Raw genomic sequence first — 21,785 nt, 5'->3', positions numbered from 1 at the left:
CATGTTTCTATGCACAGTTCTGTTGTTCTTGAAGTTCCTGAAAATGTCTCCTGATTCTGGAATCACTCAAATGTGGCCCAGGTCTTCAATGTGCTATGCTTTCTTTCCTTTCTTCCTACCTTCTACTGGCTTCTTTACTTCCACCTCCATGCCTCACCTCTCACTACTTTCCTGGGAATTTAGGAGAGTCTAACAGTTAGCTAGATTCTGTGTTACACATAAAAAGGTTTAAAAGAAAAAAAAAATCTTTTTCTCTATTCTTTTAATTAATCTAATCCAGGCTAAATGCATTTTACTATAATGTGTACACCAGGAAATAGAAAAATGGATGTTTTCAAGTATTTTACAGTATACTAGGAAAAAGAAGACATACACATGACTATGAGTCAATGAGGAATATAAGAGAAATGATAGAAGAATTTAAAGAGAACCTTTATTTTTAACTAGAGAGATAAAGAAGTTTTCACCAGAAAGCAATCTTGTGCTAAACCTTAAAAGATGGGCAGGATGTGACCAAGCTGTGTGTGGGGCAGGAAGGGAATGGCAGGGAGAACCAACAGCAGGAACTAGGTCCAGAAGTGGCAGAGAGCACAGTAGGTGTGGGAAATGTTTGTGCTTCCTCTGGGGAGGTAGTGGTGGGTCTTCAAGAGAGATGTCTGCTGCTTCATTTGGCAGGAATGCAGGAAATTAAAAGGAAATGCTGCTCATAGAGGGCCTTGATGCCAAGCTTGGGAGGCTGGCCCAGTAAGTGGATTAAGCTAGAAAAGGTTCCCATGTTTGATTAGGGATGACCCAGTATGGAGCAAGGCTCTGCTATGTGAGGGCCACACAAGCAGTGACCAAATGAAACTGGCTGTTGGTTTGCCTATTAAACATATGGGAGTGAATTTTTTTGTTGTTCAAGAAACAATTCCTCTCTCTCAGTATTCTCTGTCTACACCCCCGTCTCCAACACTTTCAAGTTGGAATGAAGACTTGGATTTTGAAGCTCACATTAATTGTGCTCTTATTTGTGCCAGGTACTATTCTAAATGCTTTAGAAACTCTTGTCTTCACAACCAGGACACAAGGTTGGTGTGATTATTACATGTCCTTTCATTGATGATGTTATAAAGGCACAAGGAGATGAGAACAAAGTGGGATGAGGTCATATCTATGTCAAAAGTAGAGGTCCAGGGCTTTGATGCAGGGCTGCACAGACCCTTGTTCTTCACCGAGAACAAGACAGTCAAGTAGAAGCACAATTTAGAGGCCACTGATGCTCACCCTCAGAGTGCTGAGCCTGGTGGGAGTTGGGGGCCCGAGGTGCCTGGAGAGGTCTAGCAGGTGGCTGCCCATGTGGGAAAACAGGCCACACAACCAAAGTGTTCAAACTTTCAAAGCTGACAATCTAGACTTCCACGTGAAATTCCTGATTGTTAAATGGTGACTCCAATGAATTGAAACATAATTCTATAATGCGGAGATAATTAAGCATCGTCATGTGTTATAGTTGATTTCCCATGCCTCTCTCCCATTCATTGCCAATTTTCTTTTAATCTCTTTAATTTGACTTTGTGCTGTCTTTTATAGAAAATCAGTCTTATCAAGTGACAAGTGATCATAACATTCCATTGGCGATAAGGAAAGCCTGATGCTTGATTTCTTTCCGTAACATGATATGAATATTAGGAATCATTTTACATCAGCATGCCATATAATTGCAGGGACCATTATTATGCTATCAAAAGTGAAGGAGTGGTGTGATTTTGAAAGTTCTCTTAAAATTTTTGTTTCCAATTAGAAAAAATAAAGTCCTTAAACATAGCCACAAGCATTATTCTGGTTTGGGTCTATGGTGATACCCTTCTCTTCATTCAGTGAATCCCTTACCTCTCTCTTCTGGCCTCCACTTTCTTCTGGTCCATGTCAATTATCTGGTCTCAGACCAAAGAAGCAAAGTTGATGTTGTTCTTCTCCTCCCCCTCCACTGCTTCCTCCTCCTCCTCCTTCTCTTCCTGTGCTGGGGACTGAACCCAGGACCTTGTGCCTGCTAGGCAATCACTCTACTACTGTGCTATATCCCTAGCCTTACAAGCAAAGTATTCTTTCTCCTATTTTTTTTTTTTAATTTATGGGTTATATTAACCAATAATGGACTTTAAAGTTTTTATGCTCATTCTACAAGAAGTCACAGATACCAGGTTGCAGGAAATTTTTGTTGGAACACATGAGATTTCCATCAGTGAAGTTAGCTTCCTACATAAACAAACAAAAGCCATAAGACAACAGCCAACCAAGACACATTCATGGAGTGCAGTCCAGCATTACCACTAAATGAAAGCCTGTGAAGCCAGTTCAGAGGTCACACAGTGGGCCAGTCAAAAAGTAAAGAGGCTTGAGCCTGTGTCCTGGGTGTGTGAAGTTAGAAAAGCTTCACTGTTGTGTAAAGGAACTTCCCTCATAGCCCAAGAGGAAAGTCTGGGTTGAGTGAGGCTGGTTCCCTGTGAGATAGGCTTTTCTGACACCTTTATATGGTGAGAAAATATTTTCTCCCGTCTGATGTCATACTTATCCAATTGTGCCTAGAGTGGGTCAGGCTGACACGGAAGATAAATGTGAAGACAGTCAGGATTTTGCACATCTGCATTTAACACTATGTTGAGAAGTCCCAGGGAATGAGAGTTTGTATCAATGACATTGTATCTGCAGAATTCTAAGTTATAATAGGGGCGATTGGATTATGACACTCATCAGAGGCTAATGCCTTCGAAAGAAGTTTCTTTTTTTGACTTACATTTTCCTAAGAAGTAGTATTCCACACCATGCTCTGAACTGAATGTTTGTGTTTTCTCCCTAATTCATATGCAGAAAGTCTAATCTCCGATGTGATGGTATTTGGAAAGGTATTTGGCCATTGGCAAGTAATTAGTCTTGAGGGTGAAGCCTCCATCTGAGGCTAGTTTATTATCTTGGAAGTGAGCTTGCCTTAGGAAGGCAGTCTCTCTCTCTCCCTGGGCCCTTCAGATGTCAAAGTACCATAAAACATAGAAAATAAAAACATGATGAACGTGGAGTTCCAGCAGTATTTTGCATTTGTAATTGGAGTGTGAATTGATAAAAGGGCTGACTTCTAAGAGAGGTCCAAGCATATTGTGTGTCTTTTAGGTCTTGTTTCACTCAGATTAGATAAGGAGAATAGATTGGTTCTTGTGCAATTTGTAGTCAGCTTTGTTTCCTGGTTCTCACACACAAGCCTGACATTGTTGTGTTTGGATTCACAACATGGCCAAGGGATGTTTACATCCCCACCCAGACAGCTGCACTCATTGAAATAGAAGGAATGATGATGATGTTTATTTCCGGAATGGTAAAACACTGGACTCTTGGTCTCTAAAAATAGGTCACTGTTTTACTTAGAGGTGAGCTGGAATTGTTTACCTAGACTGAGAACTGTCTGACAATAGTTCTCCAAAGTTAGTTTCAGTTGGAAAAGGGTCTTACTGTTTTGTGACAGTATCAAAAATGGTAGGTCTCTGAAATTCCACAGATTTTAATTACTGGAATAGTTGGAAAATTTGGAATCACAATTCCAAGGTTGTTTTCATGTATTTAAATGACCTGTTCCAGGAAATCATGGATATAGCTGATCCTTTTCTTATGAATTCCCTAAATCAAAATTACTTGGATGAAGCTTGAATTCTGTACTTCTTGAAAAATTTCCAAGGCTGCCTTAATCCCAAACCATGATCAATCCATTTAGGAAATAAAGGGTATGGAGGAGTCTACTTTACCCGCAAAAGGATTCTTCAGATGGTCCTAGGGAAGCAAGGCAGCCCTCTTTGATTTTGGGCTTTAAAAATGCTATACAAACTTCTACTCTATAAATCTGAAGATAAAACAGTTCTCTGGACAGGCTGAGTTCTCATGGACAAGATTCTGGTTGGTGAATATTTGTATAACAGTGACATCATTGCCCTGCTTAATGAGCTCTAGACCCAGTATCAATGTCCCCAACCCCTATAGCTGAACTCACCCTTAATACATGGCCTTCGCTATTCCAAGAGCTTAGCTTATAAATAAAAGAAAATTTGACAAGTCTCAAAACATGAAATATAGACTCAAAAACCCCATTTCATTGTATACCTGCATTGATTATTCATTGCTTTCTCTTCAAGTTTTTCTCCTGTCTGACTCAATTTATGCACTGTTCCCAGATCAGTTTCTCAGGCCCATTTTTGCTCCATAAAATTGCAACAGTCTAGCATTTAAGACCCTGACAAATCTGGTCAGTCTTTAGTTTCTAGCATCATATTTTGGTACATGTATCGGTACCAATACAATCTGTTTTAAGTTTTGTCACCTTCTTTCTGAGTCTTACTATTTACTTCCCTATCTGGAGTGCTGGATCAGTTCTTCATTCTTCAAGGCCAACTTAAAAGCATCTCTTTCAAAATGCTTTTCTCAGCAATTCCTGCTTTTCTGAACCACATAATTTAGCAGTTATTTGCTGTTTTCTGTTAAGCTCTGAAATATAAGGGTTTCCCCCACCCCCAAAAGAACTGGTTTCATTAGTGTTAGTCTGCATCAGAAAAAGCCAGAGGATATTTGATCAAGAGCAAAGGTAGGGTGCTTGCAGCCTAGGAAAGACCTGTAAGATCTCTCTCAAGTTGTTAGCAGGGAGGCATTGCCTAGATGGATTTTCCATGGCTTAAAGTCAAACCAACTCAAGAGTTCAGAAGTCCATTCTTTTCCCCTTTTTTTCACTCAGGAAATGTTGATTGTTTACCATAGGCACTGACTCTTTCAGCTGATCCAACCTCTCAAAAGCAGGTTTACCAACCTGAAAGTGGAGTTGGAACTACCAGAGACCCGGAAGGGTGTTGGGCGGGATGGGGAAAGAGAGGTCAGATTTGATCAATGTATGCTGTATGTATGCACACCGAACCCCACTAATATGTACAATCAATACATGTCCATGAAGACTTTTAAAAGAGTAGACTTAACAGTAACTAAGCTCACTAGTAACTGAAGTAGCCAAGCGTTTATAAGCACCAGAACTGCTGATGGGAGTAGTGTTGCACCCTTGACCCTGGGCAGGTTCACCTTTCCTCAGTTAGTCTCCAGGGATCTCAACCATAGTTACAGGTTACCTTGTACATAAATGAACTTCCTGTTCATGCCCTGGAACTACAATCAGCGTGATGCACTTTTTATTCTGTGGGTTCTGCCTGTCACTGGAACCACAGGAATCTGCTCAGGGCAGGTCGTCCCTTCCCCTGGATGCCTGGATGGTCAGTGCTATAGTTCTGTAGCTGGTTGACCAGCTCTGCTACTTCCCCATCCAACAAATGACTGACACATTCAGTGAGCTAGTCTGACTCTTTAAATTGACTTGGCCTGTTTTATGCAGGTACTGGTTTTACCTTTTGTCTCTCCAAGTTTAGTCTTAAAATTCTCTTTTTAAGACCCTTCCTGAAGCATCTAAGTAGTGACAACTGTGTATTTTGCTACTGTGCATTCTGCCTCCCTGCAAAGAACCCAGAATGTTCAATAGGCAAATATTTCTTACTGAATGGCCTGAATTGAAGAAAGGTAGGATTAACACTCTGAAGACAGTTATGTTTCATCTGCATATTAAAAAGTGGTCAATATTTCTTCGGTTGCCAGTTACTCCTAAACAATTTGAGTTGGAAAAGGGGAGCTGTGGTAATGTTCACTCCTTGGCTGTTTTATTGTTGCTGCGAGTCTCTTGTTTACGCACTAAGCTAAATGTGTAAGGATAAAAGAGCCCTAGACATGGCCTCTTGGATTATTGCATTGGAGCTCAGCTCTCAGGGGAAGACAGTGCAGAAATGTCTGCAGTAAAAGAAACATGTGCTTTCATGGTTGACGTGGAAGTGGTTAGTAGTTTCTTCAAAGGAGTGAGGAAGGGAGGTTTGAGGATTCAGCCCTCAGCCCCAAGGCCATGAAGACAGTTTGAATGTAATCCCTTTGGCCAGAGATCATGGCTGCCTGGACTCTGTGGGAGAGGTAGCTCTCTGTTCTCTTTTTCTTGTTGTTGATTCAAACAGGACATGACCTCCAGTAAATTAAGAGCTGTTTTTATTTCTTCCTCCTTGAGACAACTCATCCTGCCTCTAGCTGGTTGCTTATGAGGGAAGCAAAAGGAAGGAAAATAAGGAAAGAGGGAAGGAAGTTCCTTCCCCACATTGAGTGACCTGTCTCCTTCCCCAGGACATTCAAGGATTCATTTCAGCTTGCTCTCCCCACCCCCTCCCTTCCCATTTCCCCTGACTCAGCCGATTCAGCTCATCACAGCTGGCCACACACATCTCCCACCTGCAGCCTGAGCCCTGCCTCTTCCCAGACCAATCTGGACTGGAGGCAGGAAGCAATTAAGCAGACCCAGTCAGGCCCTCCTCACATCTAAGCATGCTGGCCCTCCTGCCTGCCAGCCAAGGATGCTGTTCCTCCTGCTGCATTGTCCTGGGGGTGGTAACACCCCCCTCCCCCACATCTGCTGTGACACGACACCCACAGCAGACTTCTCCAGCCACAGCCTGCCCTCCACAGTGTGTTCTGCTTCTAAATCTCCATTCTGTTTGGGGATGACATCAGAGAATGCTGAATGCCAGAAATGTCTCCATTCTGCAGGATCAGGGTGGCCCGCAGTGCACATTTTAAGAGGTTTGAGCTCTCCCCACAAACCTCCATAGCATTGCCATCGTTTGGATATGGATGGTTACCTGGGTCTTAATCCTACATAAAGGGTGCTACACGAATACAGCTTCTCTAGTCCTCTTCAGATAAAATTGCAGCCTCTAAGTCCTTCCTGTATTGAAATTCTAGAACCACCACTATCCTTAGCCTTCTGACTAGGACTTGCTTTACTGTGTCCTTGCTGATGTCCGTAATCCTTAGCCATGATTATTTTCCCAAGTACATCCAGCTTGGTTGCCACTGCTGGGCTATAGTGGACCCTAGTGTCCCAAAGCCAGGTTCTGTCCTCTGTCATGACCATTCCTGTTTAGCATGCCTGATATTTTGCCAGAATTGTCCTTATGTTGCCCTATATCTTGAGACTCAGTGACAGTTGTCTGTACTTCTGGAGCCACCAGGATTGGGGAGGGAGATTGGGGGCTCAAGGAAGGATAGGAATTTGGCACCCTTGAGGTTGACCTTAAATTTTTTAAAAAAAATTTTTATTTGTTCTTTTTAGATATACATGACAGCATATTTTGACATATTTATACAAACATGGAATACATCTTACTCTAATTAGGATCCCAGTCTTGTGATTGTACATGATGTGGAGATTCATTGTGGTGTATTCATATATGAACATAGGAAAGTTGTGTCAGACTCATCCCACTCTTCCCTTTTCCTATCCTCCCTCCATTCCTTTCATTCCCCTTTGTCTAATTATCCTTAAATTCTGTATACTTCTTTAGTTTGGCAGGGGCAGAATGGGGGAGAGCTCTAATTTTTATTTCAAAACTTTGTCTCTTTCATGGAAAAGGGACCAGTTTTACAGTTTGACCATTCCACAATGAATCCTGTGTGGTGATCGGAGTTGAATTGGATCACACTTTCATATGATTACCAGTAAGATTTTAGCAATTCTTTGTAAATTGAAGCTCCAGACAGATTCTGGGCTTCTCTAAGTATCTTTGGCACCCAGGTGTTGAGCTGTCGGCAGTATGTTGTGCCAGCCTCTGCCCATGATCTAGTTTGTTCAGTTTTCCTGTCTAAAACACCTTGTTGACACACTAGCCATAGATAAAACCAGCATGTCACAGAAGAATTGTAGCTGTTAAGAACGCGGAAACATTTCGACATTCGTCTGTCCTTTGGGGATCAGTAGAGTTTCTTGTGTGACTTCTCCAGGGTTTTCTTCAGTCCAGATTAAAATGATCTTTCAAATTATCCTCCCGTCTTATCCCTGAGGATGTGTTCCCACTCTCATAAATTCTCCTACAAAGACAATTTTAGGGAAAAAAGAAGTCTTTTTTTTTTTGTTTCATTTCAAGAAAATTGATTTTGACATTTATTTCATCCTTATGGGAAGATTCTGCTGGAAGACTTGTGTAGATGAATGACTTGGTGATGTGTGGTGGACTCAAGAAAATAAATGAAGTGGCCAAAGCCCTTTCAGGCAGGATCTGTTTTATGATCATCTTCTACGTTTTGGAAAGGGCACAGGACTGACTGGTTTCAGTGGGTCCAAAGGGTCACAAAAAGCTGCCAATGGAGTTTGGAATTTTCTCACACGGAACACAAAATTGAGAGCCAGACTGGTCATCATGCCCCTGCATGTTCAAGGACCGCTCCTGTAGGACATGCTGAAGAGGGGAGGCCCTGGGATCGGAACTGCCAGGGGCTACAACTTGGGTCCATCAGGGAAAGTTCCTTTGTTCTCGACTCCCAAAGCAGTCTGTCTAACCTCAGGTAGGTTTTGCGTTATGTTATAATTAAACAGTTGCCCTTTGCTTCATCCTTAGATTGTGCACTCTTTGAAAGCAGTGACTATTTGTTATATAATTCTACCATAATATGTACTTACAAAAATTTATCGCCCTCCCCTGATCTGTACATATTAATAAGTTAAATTATTTGCAGTTACAGCAGCCCTATGGAAGAAATAAAATTAATTCTATTTCATAGATGGAAAGACTGAATTTAAGCTATTAACTTGTTCACCCTAAGTCATGCAGCTTATATGTGGGAGAGCCTCCTTAGCAACCCACAATAAGAAACCTAGAGAGTGAGCCCCACATCTACTTGATTTCATAACTCCAGGTCTTAAGACAGATGTTGTTTTCCTTGTCTGGTCCTGAGCAGTGCTTGGTAGGCATTTACATCTTGTTATTGACTGGTGTGATATACTTCTTTGTGAAAAAGTTGACTAAATGGGCCTTACCCATTGTTTTCTGACTTCTTTGAAAATGAAAACATGTTCCTTTCGTGTTGCTGCCTTCTGAGACCCAGAGATTTTTAAACGCCATCAAATGTGTCTCTTTCCCGAGAAGTACTGAATTATCAAGTAAAGGGCATATAGCTGGTTTTTACTTCTACTTACTTTTAAAAGATTCTTTTTCAGAGCATTTTACATAAGTTTTGGATTAAAATAATGTCGTTTTCAGAGAAATATGGCAATTTTGGCCTCTGTGGGAAAGTGTGATTTGGCTTCCAAAGTCTTTAATGGGCTCCTGGGGATGCTAATGTGGGAGCAGCATGGGCTATCACTCCACTGCAGGTAAAACCAGGCACAAGTGGGAATTAAACATGACCTTATTGTTTCCAGACCTCCAGGGACAGCTAGGTGTGCCCTCATTAATGGAATCTATGTTGAGCTTTGGGGAACAATGGAATATGGGAACCAGAGTTAACAGCCCCAGTTGCACATCTTTTTTAATGAGTTCAAAAGATTTCAAGTCCTTTGACTTTGTGTGCTGAAACTGCCCAGGGGGAGGTGTGGAAAAATCATCAGGGCTCAGTAGTTTGGGGTCAGGGGTAAAACGAAGCACAAGAGACTGCTGACTAAATCCCAGTAGATCTGGAGCTGAAAGATGTGACTGAGTCAAAGGGGGCTGGGTGTGCATGAAGTCTAAAACCCTCCAGGGGGATATGTTTGGGAAATCTCCCACCTACTTAGTAAGTCTGGCGCTTGTCACTGTTTGATCCATTACGATTATGTTCATCTGGCCCAATGGATTTACCTGCCTTCTCCACCAAGAGAAAAGCTCACAGTCTCTATGAGTATGTGGGATGCTGGAGAGAGGGAGGCAGAGCCAGCAAGTTTAGTTTATTTCTGAAGAGAATAGAAAAAGGAAGGTCAATGTTGAAGTCACCTAGGCAAATCTGTAAGGAAACGTATTACTTCTAGTCAAGGGACTACTAAATTAGAAAAAGCACAACATATTTGCAGGCACACACGCACATGTGCAAGGAAACCCAAACGCTGCATGCAGAAGCCTGAAACCACTGCCAAACTTCTGGTCATGTGTAAATTATTTTAGTTTTTACGATAGTTGATTCAGAGCGCAAGTGTTTCTAAGGAAAAGTGTGTAGGATCTCTATCCTCTCTTGATTTTCACTACAGTTCTGCTGGTATTAATTCGTTCGCTACTTGCTAGCTGGTCCCAAGCTACTGGTTTTATGTTTTATTCTATACATAGTGAGCTGTTTAAGTGAAAGCTTACATGAAACATTTGTGGGATGCCTGGTGCTCTACTGCACACTTGTTTGTGTGGTTCTTGCCTCTGGGAGTGTGATCATTCCCGTTGCATAGAAGAGGAAGTCGAGGCTTAGAAGGTTCAATGACTTGCACTCAGAGACACCCAACTGTGTAGAGCTGGGATTCAAATGGAGGTTCCAACAATCCCCCCACCCCAGTATTGGAGATTGGACCCAGAGGTGCTCTACCACTGAGCTATACTCCCCAGCCCTTTTGATTTTTTGATTTTGAGACAGGGTCTTGCTAAGATGCCTAGATTGGCCTTGAACTTGCGATCCTCCCGTCTCAGCCTCCTGAATCACTGGGATTGTAGGCATGCACCACATTCCCAGTCCAAATACACAATTTTCTGACTGCAGGGACCTCTGTGGCATTGATATTTATTCTCTGATTCCTTTTTTTGGTGTTGACTGTATGCTGAAACCAAACCCATATTTTATTTCTAGCAAGTGTGCAAAGTTGATGGGAGGTAGTAAATGTATTGAATGGAATTCTAGTTTCCTTTTATTTTCATTACTCTTATTTTCCCATTTCCAAGATTTTTTTAAACTTACCTATCTGTGTCTTATTGATCTGCCATCTGCTTGCCAATCTGTCTGTCTCGCTATCTTTTTGCATACATTTATTTAATAATTCGTCTTGAATAATTTAACAAGATATTTAGAAGATGTAGTGGCAAAGGAGAAGGAAATACCTGTGTAAAAAAATGTTTATGTAGACCCAATAACTGCTGACATTTTTCATAAAGTCAAGCATGTCTCATTTTACCCTCTTTAATCTCCCTATCTTCTTCTTTCTTGTTCTCCTCCTCATCCTTCAGTTGTAAAAGCCTAAAGCCATTGCCAAACTTTTGGCTATATGCAAATTGCTTTCTTTTTTAACTGATTGATTCAAACACAAATATTGCTAAATAAATATTTGGTATTTTTCCCATTCTTTATTCTGATGTCATTGATGTTTAGCTGGCTTTGTTTATAAGAGGTCCAATCGTTTTATAACAGATCATTCCCCCAGGCAGAGTGGCAAGTGAAATGCATTATGGGAAGTTTTTGAATGATACAACTTTATCTCTTTATTGAGAGAGGAGAAATGAACATCTGGATCAATGTTGGACATTTCCTTTAACCACACACATTCTCTGAGCTTGGGAGATAGATTTGTATTTTTCACATTGAAGAGAGAGCCCATCTCCTTCCTATGTAATACAGTGTTTAGGTAGACCAAGTTTTTGAAGATAGAAGGTTTAGTTCACCAGCAGATTCAGGTAAAATGGTGCTTCTTAGTGGTTTAGGAGTGGATGTGCTGAGTGATTTTAATTGACATGGTGTGGGACTTTTTTATTTGAAAATTTTAAAATAATTTCAATATATATTAGAAAAGTATAATGAACACATTAAATATGTTATTTTGGGGACCCAATTTTGTAATGCAGGAGGAGGGGAAGGAAAGAGGAGATACTAGGGAATGAAAACTGACCAATGAAACAGTTATATTGTATGCACATATGAACCCCACTACTATGTATAATTATAATGTGTCAATAAAAAAGTGGTTAAAAAAAAGTGTGTGTGTGTGTGTGTGTGTGTGTGTGTGTGTGTGTAGATTGGGATGTAGCTTAGTGGCAGAGCACTAAGCCACAATCTCAGGGTGCAATCCCTAGAACTGAAAAAAAATTCTGTAGTATAAATATAAAATTTTTTAAAATGAATTGATTTTTGAAATATTAGTTAAGTAACCATCCTGGTGGTGGCATACCAGGGAAGTTTTATTAAGTGGTTAAGTTAAAAACTAAAGTCTTGGAAATGTTGAGTGAGGATATTGTTTCACAGAGTTGTGGGTAAAAGGATGAATGCTGATGGATACTTACTAGTTCTGCAGCCACCAAGACTGATTCATTGGGAGGTTCTGGTGCCTCTCTGACCTTCTTCACCTCTTGAAATTTTGTTAAGTGTGACCTTCCTGCAATGAGTAAAGGTCACTTTGATTTGTGCTATTACTGTACTATTGATGAATGTTCTGTTTATCAGCTTCTCTGTATTGCAGCAAATTCCCTTAAATCCCTTGGGTCATGCTTTTCCAATTTGAGACGTCTTCAAAATTTCATGTGCATATCTATGAACTAAATTTTGAACATTTGAAAATAATCACCTAGTCTCTTAGAGCATAATTTTAAGTATTTACAAAGGATTCAGTTACCAGCATTTTCTATGTATTGACATTTAAAACTGAAATTGGTGTTTCACTTATTTCAATGAATTCAACAGAATATAATCCAATGGATTATGACATTTAAAAATGCAAGAACAGGTTCTTTTACAAGAGTCAAAAAAATTGCATTTTTCCTCTTCCTCCTTCGAACTTTTCTCCTTCTCTTAGAATTTTGTCTTAATATTACTTTTATGCTTGAAAGTTTTCCTTTGATCCCACCAATTTCATATTCTGCAGAATATATTCTGTTGTTCCTATGAACAAAAGGCTGTAAGTGTTAAAAAATGAACTTTTATATTGGATTATCATAGATATTATCACAGATAAATAAAAACACCAGAAACAATTTGATAAATTTGATAAATATAAATGCAACTTTTAGTGGGTTGACTTTGGGTGCATATTTGTGGCACCTTGATTTAAAGTCTCTTTATTTTAATAGCTCTGGTTTGTGCACCACAGTAAGATTCTGAGTGACTAAGAGGTAAGCCTTTGTTTTGAAATCAGCAGAATAATGATTGTGAAAAGGAAGTTGGGAAAAGATCACTTCTACCGTAGAAATTTCTGTGGCAAATCGGTTTTAGAAGAGTGAAGTTGAGATACAAAGGTTGCATCCCTTAAAACTATCCATGCTTCGTTGCCCTTAAGAAAGAGGTTTGAAGACAGCTGACGTGGAATGTTAGCAGAGTCATGAACAAGTCAGGTTCAGGGATGTGCAGCCTGTGCAGCTGCAGAGGTCCCACTCTCAGAGGGACCCTGCATTTGGGTTAATGCTCTGCTGTCATCTGCCTAATAATTTTTGAACACGGGGTTCATATTTTTGGGCCAGCAAATTATTTAGCTAGTGTTGGTTATGAGTGTCTGGAAGGGGTAAACATTGGCAGAGGAAGTCAGACGGTAGTTCCAGAGCCATCTGGAGTTAGATAGCACCATCTTGTGAGAGCAGATTTGTTGAATATTTTGGAATTTTTAGAGCCAGACCTTAAACCTTTGATAGCTTGAAACCAGCCACTGTAGGAATATTTATGACCCAGAAATCTTCAAGTGCTCCAAGTCAGGACTTTCCCCTGATCACCAAATCACTGTTCATTAGCTTCTTACTAAAAGGTGAAATAATGTAACTAAAAGCTGATTGGTCATACTTTGTGACTGACAATTAGACTAATGAGATTAAGTGGAATAATTATGATAGCTAAAATTGGTTGATATTTCATGAGTCAGGCACGATATTAAATACACTTCATTTAAGTGTCAAAAAAACTCTAGAAGGCTCCAATGTTTCTTTCCTCTTCCCAAAATTTATGAGTTAAAATTTGAACCCCCAAAGTGATGATATTAGGAAGTGGGAGTCTTTTGGGAGGTGATTAGATCATAACTGCAGAGACCTCATCAATGGGATTAGTGTACTTTTTATAAAAGGCCCAGAAGGAGCTTATCTCTTTCACCAAATGAAGATGCAGAAAGAAGGCACTAGGAACCTGGACCAAGCCCTCACCAGATACTGAATCAGCAGGTGCCTTGAACGTGGACTTTCCAGTCTCTAGAGTTGTGGGAAATAAACCTCTGTTGTTAGTAAGCTGTCCAGTGTGTGGTATTTTGTTATAGATGCCTGAATTGACTAAGACAAGGTGTAACTACGCCCATTCTACAGATGAAAAAATTGACGGGCAAAGAAGATGACTAATTTACTTATGGATGCCCAGCTAGTGAAAGAGAGAGCAGAAAGCTAGGACTATGTTTCTGACATTCCTGTTAAAAACCGTCTCCCATGTCTTCATCGCAGACTCTAGTGAAGCTAATTTCACTCACGTCTTTTCCGCCAGCAATCTCAGGAGCCTCTGAGATTGCCCTTTAGTTTTACACTACAAAATCTTCAAATTTATTAAATGTCTTCTAGCTTTCCTTGAAGATTTTAGTTCCAAACTGGCATATCCATAAGACATTACAAATCTCAGATGAGGCATTTCTACCCAGATTCATTTTTGGTCTCTGGGTCATTATTGTACTCTGATATACACCTCCCTCCCTCCCTTTATATATATATATATATATATATATATATATATATATATATTTACTCTGATGTGTATATATATATATATATATAGTACTCTTATATATATTGTACTCTGATATATATATATATATATATTTATATTTACCCATTCTCAAACAACCCCACATGATCAAACAAAAGACCTTATCATGGACATCACAAACATTCATAAATTTTTCTGACTGTAAGAATTCTAGAATTCTTGCAGTCAGAAAGAACTAAGTTCAAGTTCTAGGCTGGCCATGTATTTTTTTTAGACTGTAAAATGAGATTATAACGGTTGCTACCTCATAGGATTATCATGAGGATTAACTGGAATAATACAGTTTCATAAACACTAGCCATTATTTTACTCATTACTAAAAATATGAATATTCAGAAACAGATATAAAAGATAAAATTAAAGTCACCCAAAGCAGACTATCCTGAGACACTATTAATATTTCCATCCTCCCCAGAGGATGACTGAGAAGCCAGAGTCATGACAGCTCAGAGGCATATGGGTTTGTCATCTTCACATGATATTAGGCTTTTAAAAATGTTTTCTTTCTGCTACTTTTTTATCTATAAAACATGAATCATACTACTTTATTTGTAGTTTTGTATTTCAGTGTCTGATGAATATATTGTGTATATTTTATAACGTGGTTTGAAATAATGATTTGTAATGACTGTAAAATATTCTCTGTGATGTTTACATATTTTGATACTATGAAGTGGTGATAAATGTGCTTGCTTATATATTTTTTTTATCTCTATTTCTTTTCCTTTCCTTTCCTTCCTTCCCTCCCTCCCTCCCTCCCTCCCTCCCTCCCTCCCTCCCTCCCTCCCTCTCTCTCTCTCTCTCTCTCTCTCTCTCTCTCTCTCTCTCTCTCTCTCTCTCTCTCTCCTCTCTCACAGTGCTGGAATTGGGATCCAGGGCCACAACCTGCTGGACAGGTGTTCTACCGCTGAGCTGCATTCCCCAGACCCTCTGGTTACTTCTGTAATACAGAATCCCTAGGAATACTTGACAGATGAAGGGATCTCAACCATTCCAACAGTTTTCAATACATGCAGTTGAGTTGATTTTTTAAAAAGAGTTGATGTCTTTATACTTCTACCCATAAAATGAGTGCTAGTGTTTAGGCAGATCTTCATACCTGATGTGTGGAAATAACTTATCTCTGCCCATCAGTGGACATCTCTGATCTAATAGCTTCTAACTTGCTTTGATTCATCATTAACTTGTCTCCATCAAAAATGGTAGATTCAATTCTTTTTTTTCTTCCTTGGCCTCATGATGAACTCATACAAAAAGATGATTCATTAGGGTAAGCCTTTAAGGTTGGCTTTAGTGAATAATGTGGCCTTTTCAGTAATTTTCTAAGCAAGGGACAAAAAGAATCTTGTTTCTAGAGAAAAGTGTGTTACCCTTTTCTGTTGCAGGTGTGGTAGTCATTTTTATGTGTCAATTTGACTATGTTATAGTTTCAATATTAGTTGTTCCCCAAAAGTTAATGTGTGAGACAATGAAAGGTTAGAGGTGAAATGATTGGGGTATGAGAGCCTTCACCTAGTCAGTATATTAATCCCTTGACTACTATTAGGTGGTGCCTACAGGTGGGTAGGGTGTGACTGGAGAAGTAGGTCACTGGGTGCCAGCCTTTGGGGTTTACATTTTGTCCACGATGAGGGGAGGCCTCTCTCTCTCTCTCTCTTTTTCTCCCCCTGCTTCCTGGTGCTGTGTCCCCAATTGCTTTCTTCTGCCACACACTTCTGCCATGATGTTTTGCCTTGCTTTATGTCCCAAGGAAGGCAATTGACTGAGACATCTGAAACTGTGAGCCCCCTAGTACGCTTTTTCTCCTCTAGTTGTTCTTTTCCCATCTTTTGGTTGCAGCAGCAAAAAAACTGACAAAAACACTCGATTATAGTATCAAGTTATTCAGCCAAACACTAACATAGGTGTCGCTAGAAGGTATTTGGTAGATGCGATTAACAAAACTTAAGCCTTTGGCTATGGCAAGAGATGGTCATCTCTTTTTCCCACCTTTGCGCACTCTGCTCTCTCTGCCTGGAATGTCTACGCTTGTTTGATGAATGCCTACTGGTCTGTGGCAGGCATTATTGATGGCTGCTCAAAGTTACCTTCTCCCTTTGTCACCTCCCACTCTAGAGGCTGAATTTCATAATGCCTCTACTGCTGGCCTCCCTAGTGGCTAAGGGCAGTTTTGTGGTCTTTGTTACGGTCTATGGCTCATAACATTTTATTGGAGGTTGTTACTGGGAGAGACATTTTCTGTAACCTGATGAAAATGGGGCAGGGTACCTGCTTCAGTTCTTATTTGGGCCTCCTTGATGTAATGCCTGGAGCTGCATCACCCTTTCCAGGCCATGTGGCAACAAATATGAGGGAAAGGACAAGAGGTCCTCAAGATGGCAGCCCTGATATATTGTTAACACATTGCCAAATGTAGCAGCTACTTACCTTCAGAATTACCCTGGGTTAAAGCTGGTGTGAGTTAGACCTTCTGTTACTTGCAGCTGAAAGCATTCCGAACTAATACATTCTTCTTTGTCATCTGCTTAGATGGCATTTTCTCCAAGATGTCTTCCAGGGTCCCAAGATAGGTTTAGGGTTCTCTTCTCTGAGCTCTTATGGCAGGCTGCTTTGCCTACTTCCACCATAGCACTCAGCTATTTATATATCTCCTGCTCGTTCTCTGGACCAGAAAATTCTTGAATGTAGGACTTGTGTTTAATACACTTTCTTCTCACTAAGTACTTACGAAGTAGATGCTCTATGATAGCTATTAGATAAATTAATACATGCCTTTAGTGAACATATTCCCTAGAAAAAAATAAAGCAAAAATAAGAAGAGAGGACATCTCTGTTTCTCCCTTCCCTTCAGCCACACTCTCCTTCCATATAGCTTGTTTGCCAGGGAACTATCTTTTGAAAGGAAAGTCACAACTCCCATGAGCCCTTCAATGGAGAAGCCCACCTTCTCTCTCAAGAGCTCTGTCTGCAAATACAGTAGCCTAGAGCTCTGTCTGCAAATCCAGTAGCCTAACTTGGTCTGAAGTGTCTTTATGTATTATTTATTTCTTCGTTCAAAGCATCCACTTAGTCCACAAACTCATTGCTAAGTTCGTAATACTTCTAAAGAAGTCAACTGTTTTGCGTTTTAGTACCAACCCTGAGCATTTAAATTCCCATGCTTGTCTTTTTAGATTCCTAGTGCACCATCTGGTAAAATGTGTGTGCATGTATTGCAGTGTATTTCATGGCTATTGGAAAGTTTGGGATTTATTTATTGAATTCATAGTAACTGTGGTCTAAGAGAACTTAAAAAGGAAAAACACAAAATGCCCTCTTAATTAAAGGTTTATTTTGTTTTGTTCTGCTGTGAATAATCTGCAGAGAAGTAAGATGGGAAAGTGGAGCAACGTGACAGTTCTAAGATCAATGATGGCAAGGCCAGCAGCTGCAGAGAACAGAACTTGCAGAGTGCTGTGCCACTCTGGGGGTGTACCATTACCATAAACCTAGGTATCAGGAAAACTACCCAGACAGAATTATTTCACTCATTTCATAATGACCCACACTTACCTTAAGCAGTCTATTCCGTGATCCCTGAACGGAAAATTTACCACTATAGAATCAAGACATGCACTAGCCTCAGTTGGGGGAAGGCAAAATCTTAAGTATTTCTGCAGTTTCTGGCCTGCTAAATGTGTCATGCAGTTTATTTTTCAGAAAGTGACACATAAAACACTTAATTCAATTTAACAACAAAGTTTGGCTTCTAGGCAGCTTCTCGTGTGTGACTTTAACAGGTTTTCTTCAGTTAGCTATGAGCATTTGTGAGGGGTACTGCATGAATTAACAATGGTTGACACAGAAAATTAAGTGTTACCTTGCTATTTATGCTGCTGTATCCCTTGGTGCAAATCCCAGTGGAAAAACCTGCTTCTCCATGAACTATTCCTAGCAGAATATCTTTCCAGTTCCATGAAACTAGAGAAAGAACTTAAAACATGTAAGGAAAAAATGCACACGGGCTTTTTGTGCTTTATCACCTTGATGGAGTGGTTGTGCTTACCTCTTTCCAAAGCCAGGAAGCTTTTGCTGTGATGAAAATCCTTCCTTCTAGGTTGCTCAGCAACAGCTACCCCTTAGTAAGTGAGGACCACCTGATGCTGGCTTCAAAGAAAATTCTGTGCCGAATGTGTTAGTACACTTAAGGATCCTCTATTTTGTGTGTTTATTCAGATCAGAAACTTCGTCTGGACGCTGGTGTTTGGGGAGACAGAGGCCTTGGTTTAGTCCTGTCTGGTCTCCATGATTGACTTGATTGAGGGGACATATGGGTGCTGACACCAGTCTTGGAAATCAGGACTGGGTCCTCGTTCCCCTGGCATTGAAGATTAAACACTGGAGAAAAGCCGAGGCAAGTGTAGAAAGCAGGTTTTATTTAAGGGACAGAACAGAAATAGACTTCTCAGGAGAGAAGGGAACCCAGAGCTGGTATCAGTGCAAGGGGTGTGTGTCTTGTCCCTTTATAAATCTCAGGTTTCCTTTGCTCCCCAAACCCTTTCCTGTCTTGCTTACCTACCCAAAAGGCAAGAAAAGAGCCACCCAGGGACCAAGCATTAGCAACAACTTGTGTTGGGTGGAGTGGTCACTCACTGTCTCCACTGACTACCTGTCCTTTGCCACAGTCTCAGTGCTTGTGAGACAGAATAGGGAGGCCTTGATCCCTGACCCTCTCCAGCCACAATCCTCTCTCCACCAAGGTATTCATACATAACATAAACTGTTTTCAAACGATGTTTCCATTGATGGCCAGCTTCAGGAGCTGCTGATTTCCTCTGCAGCTTGCCATAGACTTTCCCACAACCCCTGCACGTGCAGAATGCCTGATCCTGACTGCGATATAACCTTCGTGGAGTGGTGGCAGTGAGCACCTCGGCCATCTTTTGTGCATTGAGTGTGGAGGAACCCAATCCACAAAGGCAGATCTCTGTGTCAAGTGCAAACCTTGGTACCGGGAGCAGTAGGCCGATATGTGCAGGGATCCTGAGTTGTGCGCAACCACCACCAAGACGTGCCTGTGCAAGGCAATAGAGGGGAGAACCCACCCCATGTGCTGACTCCCTTGTACTTGAACTTAAGTCCTAAGAAAGTCTCCTTCATTGATGGTGCTTACCACTTTGTGATATTTATCTTGAATTGAGCAAAAGAACCTGGGCTGGTTGGTAATGCTTACTTAGTGCTGCCTTAGGGAGTAAAACTGGGAAAGGGGCTAAGTTTGTTTTCAGAGCTAGTTCTGCATTAATCTGTAATCTTGTCTCAAAATAAGTTTTTAATTACCCAGTGATCTGTGATTTACCAGACTATTGGTATTGTCACTGGCACACAGGAGTAAAATAATCAACATCTTCTGAACATTTACTATGAGTTAGACTCCTCTGAAGAACTTTCATATTTCAATGTATTTAAGTTCTTTAAGTCTCATAGTACTCATAGGAGATAGCTGCAGTTAGCACCCCATTTTAGGAAGGACAAAACTGAAACTCAGGGAGGCTGACTTGTCTGATGTCACACATCTGGGATTTAGCAGTGTGACTCCTCTTCCAAGTTCTTCATTATTCAAATATGTTTATTTAAATTATTGTGTTCCAACGAAAAGCTAATTTATTTACTTGTCTTAAGGCAATAGTTTTAGGCATTTTGGGAAAAAATAGAAATCAATAATAACTGGTATTCGTGTAACTATTTATACATTACAAGGTATATTCCATATTATGATGACAAAAATAATCAAAGTTTCCATTTATGAAGTGCCTCCTATATGCTAGGTGTCTCTCTAAAAGATTCTTTATATGCATTCATTGTTCCATTTAAAAATATAGATATTGATCTCTCTGAATAGAGAAGGAAAATGGAGACACACTGAGCCTGTGTGACTGACCTCCCTGAGGCCAGGCAACAGGCCTGCCCAGGTCATCACCCTGTGCCTTCTCATCACCCAGGAGGAAACAGAAGTACAGAGCTTTGCACTTGTTTTGTGGCTTAAAAGGCCACATGCTTTGCTCCACAGCATGCTGGCCCTTAGACTGGCTCACTATTGGAACCCAAATGCTCCAATTGCTGTGCCTTTTTTTTTTTTTTTTTTTTTTTTTTTTTTTTTTTTTTTTACATCTGTAAGATAGTGGCAAAATTTAATACAGACAGAACCACATCTTATGGATGGGGAACCTGGAGTTTCAATGACTGGTTCAAGATGTTTCTAGTAAATGACTAAACCTAGACTTGAACCCAAAGATTCTGACTTCAAGTACTTGACCAGCAGCTTACAACCCAAGCTGTAGGCTGCAGAAGGCCCCCTTTCCTCCCAAGCCTCATGACAGGGTTGTTTCAGAGCTATTATCTCCACTAATGGCCAGTAACTCTTGCCACCATTCAAAATGACATGGTCCCTTTTGTATTTCAGGTGACAAAATGGAGAGATATGTGTTGCTACTCATCTGAATATAATGCCAGCAGCCCAGAGCTGGCAGAAGTTCATCCGGGAAAACTGGGTCCTTCCCATGCAGTGGCAGACTCTGAGTCCCACGTGAGAGTGTTCCCTGGAATGCGCGGAGAAGAAGCAATGTGCAGCCTGTGCTCCGGGTTCTGGCCAGGGGCCGACACTTTGCACTTGCTCGGCAGTTGTCTTCGGCTCCTACGAGAGATGACAGGGCTGTTTTGACAGGTGAAATAGCAAACTGCTGAACCAGTGAGGCCACCTCTCTGGGGAGCCCCTGGGTCACCAGTCTGCCTCTTGCTTGCCAATAGACTGGCCAACCAGGGCAGCAGGGGATATGGTAAGAGTACCAGGTGTGGAGCATCAGAGAGAGGTCAAGGCTACTTTTGCAGGGGATTGTATGACTTACGGAAAGATAGCAGTCTGAAGTTCCTGGAGTTACAGCTTTTGAATGTGAGGCTGCTTGACTCTAAAGCCCAAGTGTTTTTTGGCCCTGTCCTAACTAGACATTAACTTGGCATTACTCAATTGGCATTATTCAAATTGTTCTGATTATCAAGCAGGAAACTCAAGTGATAAATTCATGTTTTGACACCAAAATTCTATTCCTGATCCTAGGATTCAAAAGGTCATATTCATTCCTCTTGTGGTGGTTGCTCTTTAGTTTAATTATCAGAGCCAAAGTAAATTGCTGTTTGAATTTGTTGTTTTGTTAATTTTGTTTTATATGAAACAATTGTCAACAATGGACTCATTAACTAGTAGTGGACATGTCACCAACACTCTC

At 40.6% G+C, this 21,785-nt stretch overlaps 1 protein-coding gene across 1 annotated transcript in view; it reads left to right on the top strand.

The window, feature by feature from the left end:
• The window catches only part of MRPS28 (mitochondrial ribosomal protein S28), a 352,996-nt gene that overhangs the window by 295,948 nt on the left and 35,263 nt on the right, over positions 1-21,785 (top strand). The gene's annotated exons all lie outside the window — the stretch shown is intronic.

Source organism: Sciurus vulgaris (assembly GCF_902686455.1).
Source record: "Sciurus vulgaris genome assembly, chromosome: 1".
Classification (NCBI taxonomy): domain Eukaryota; kingdom Metazoa; phylum Chordata; class Mammalia; order Rodentia; family Sciuridae; genus Sciurus; species Sciurus vulgaris.
The sequence above is the reverse complement of the archived record's forward strand: the minus strand, read 5'-3'. Positions and strand labels throughout refer to the sequence as shown.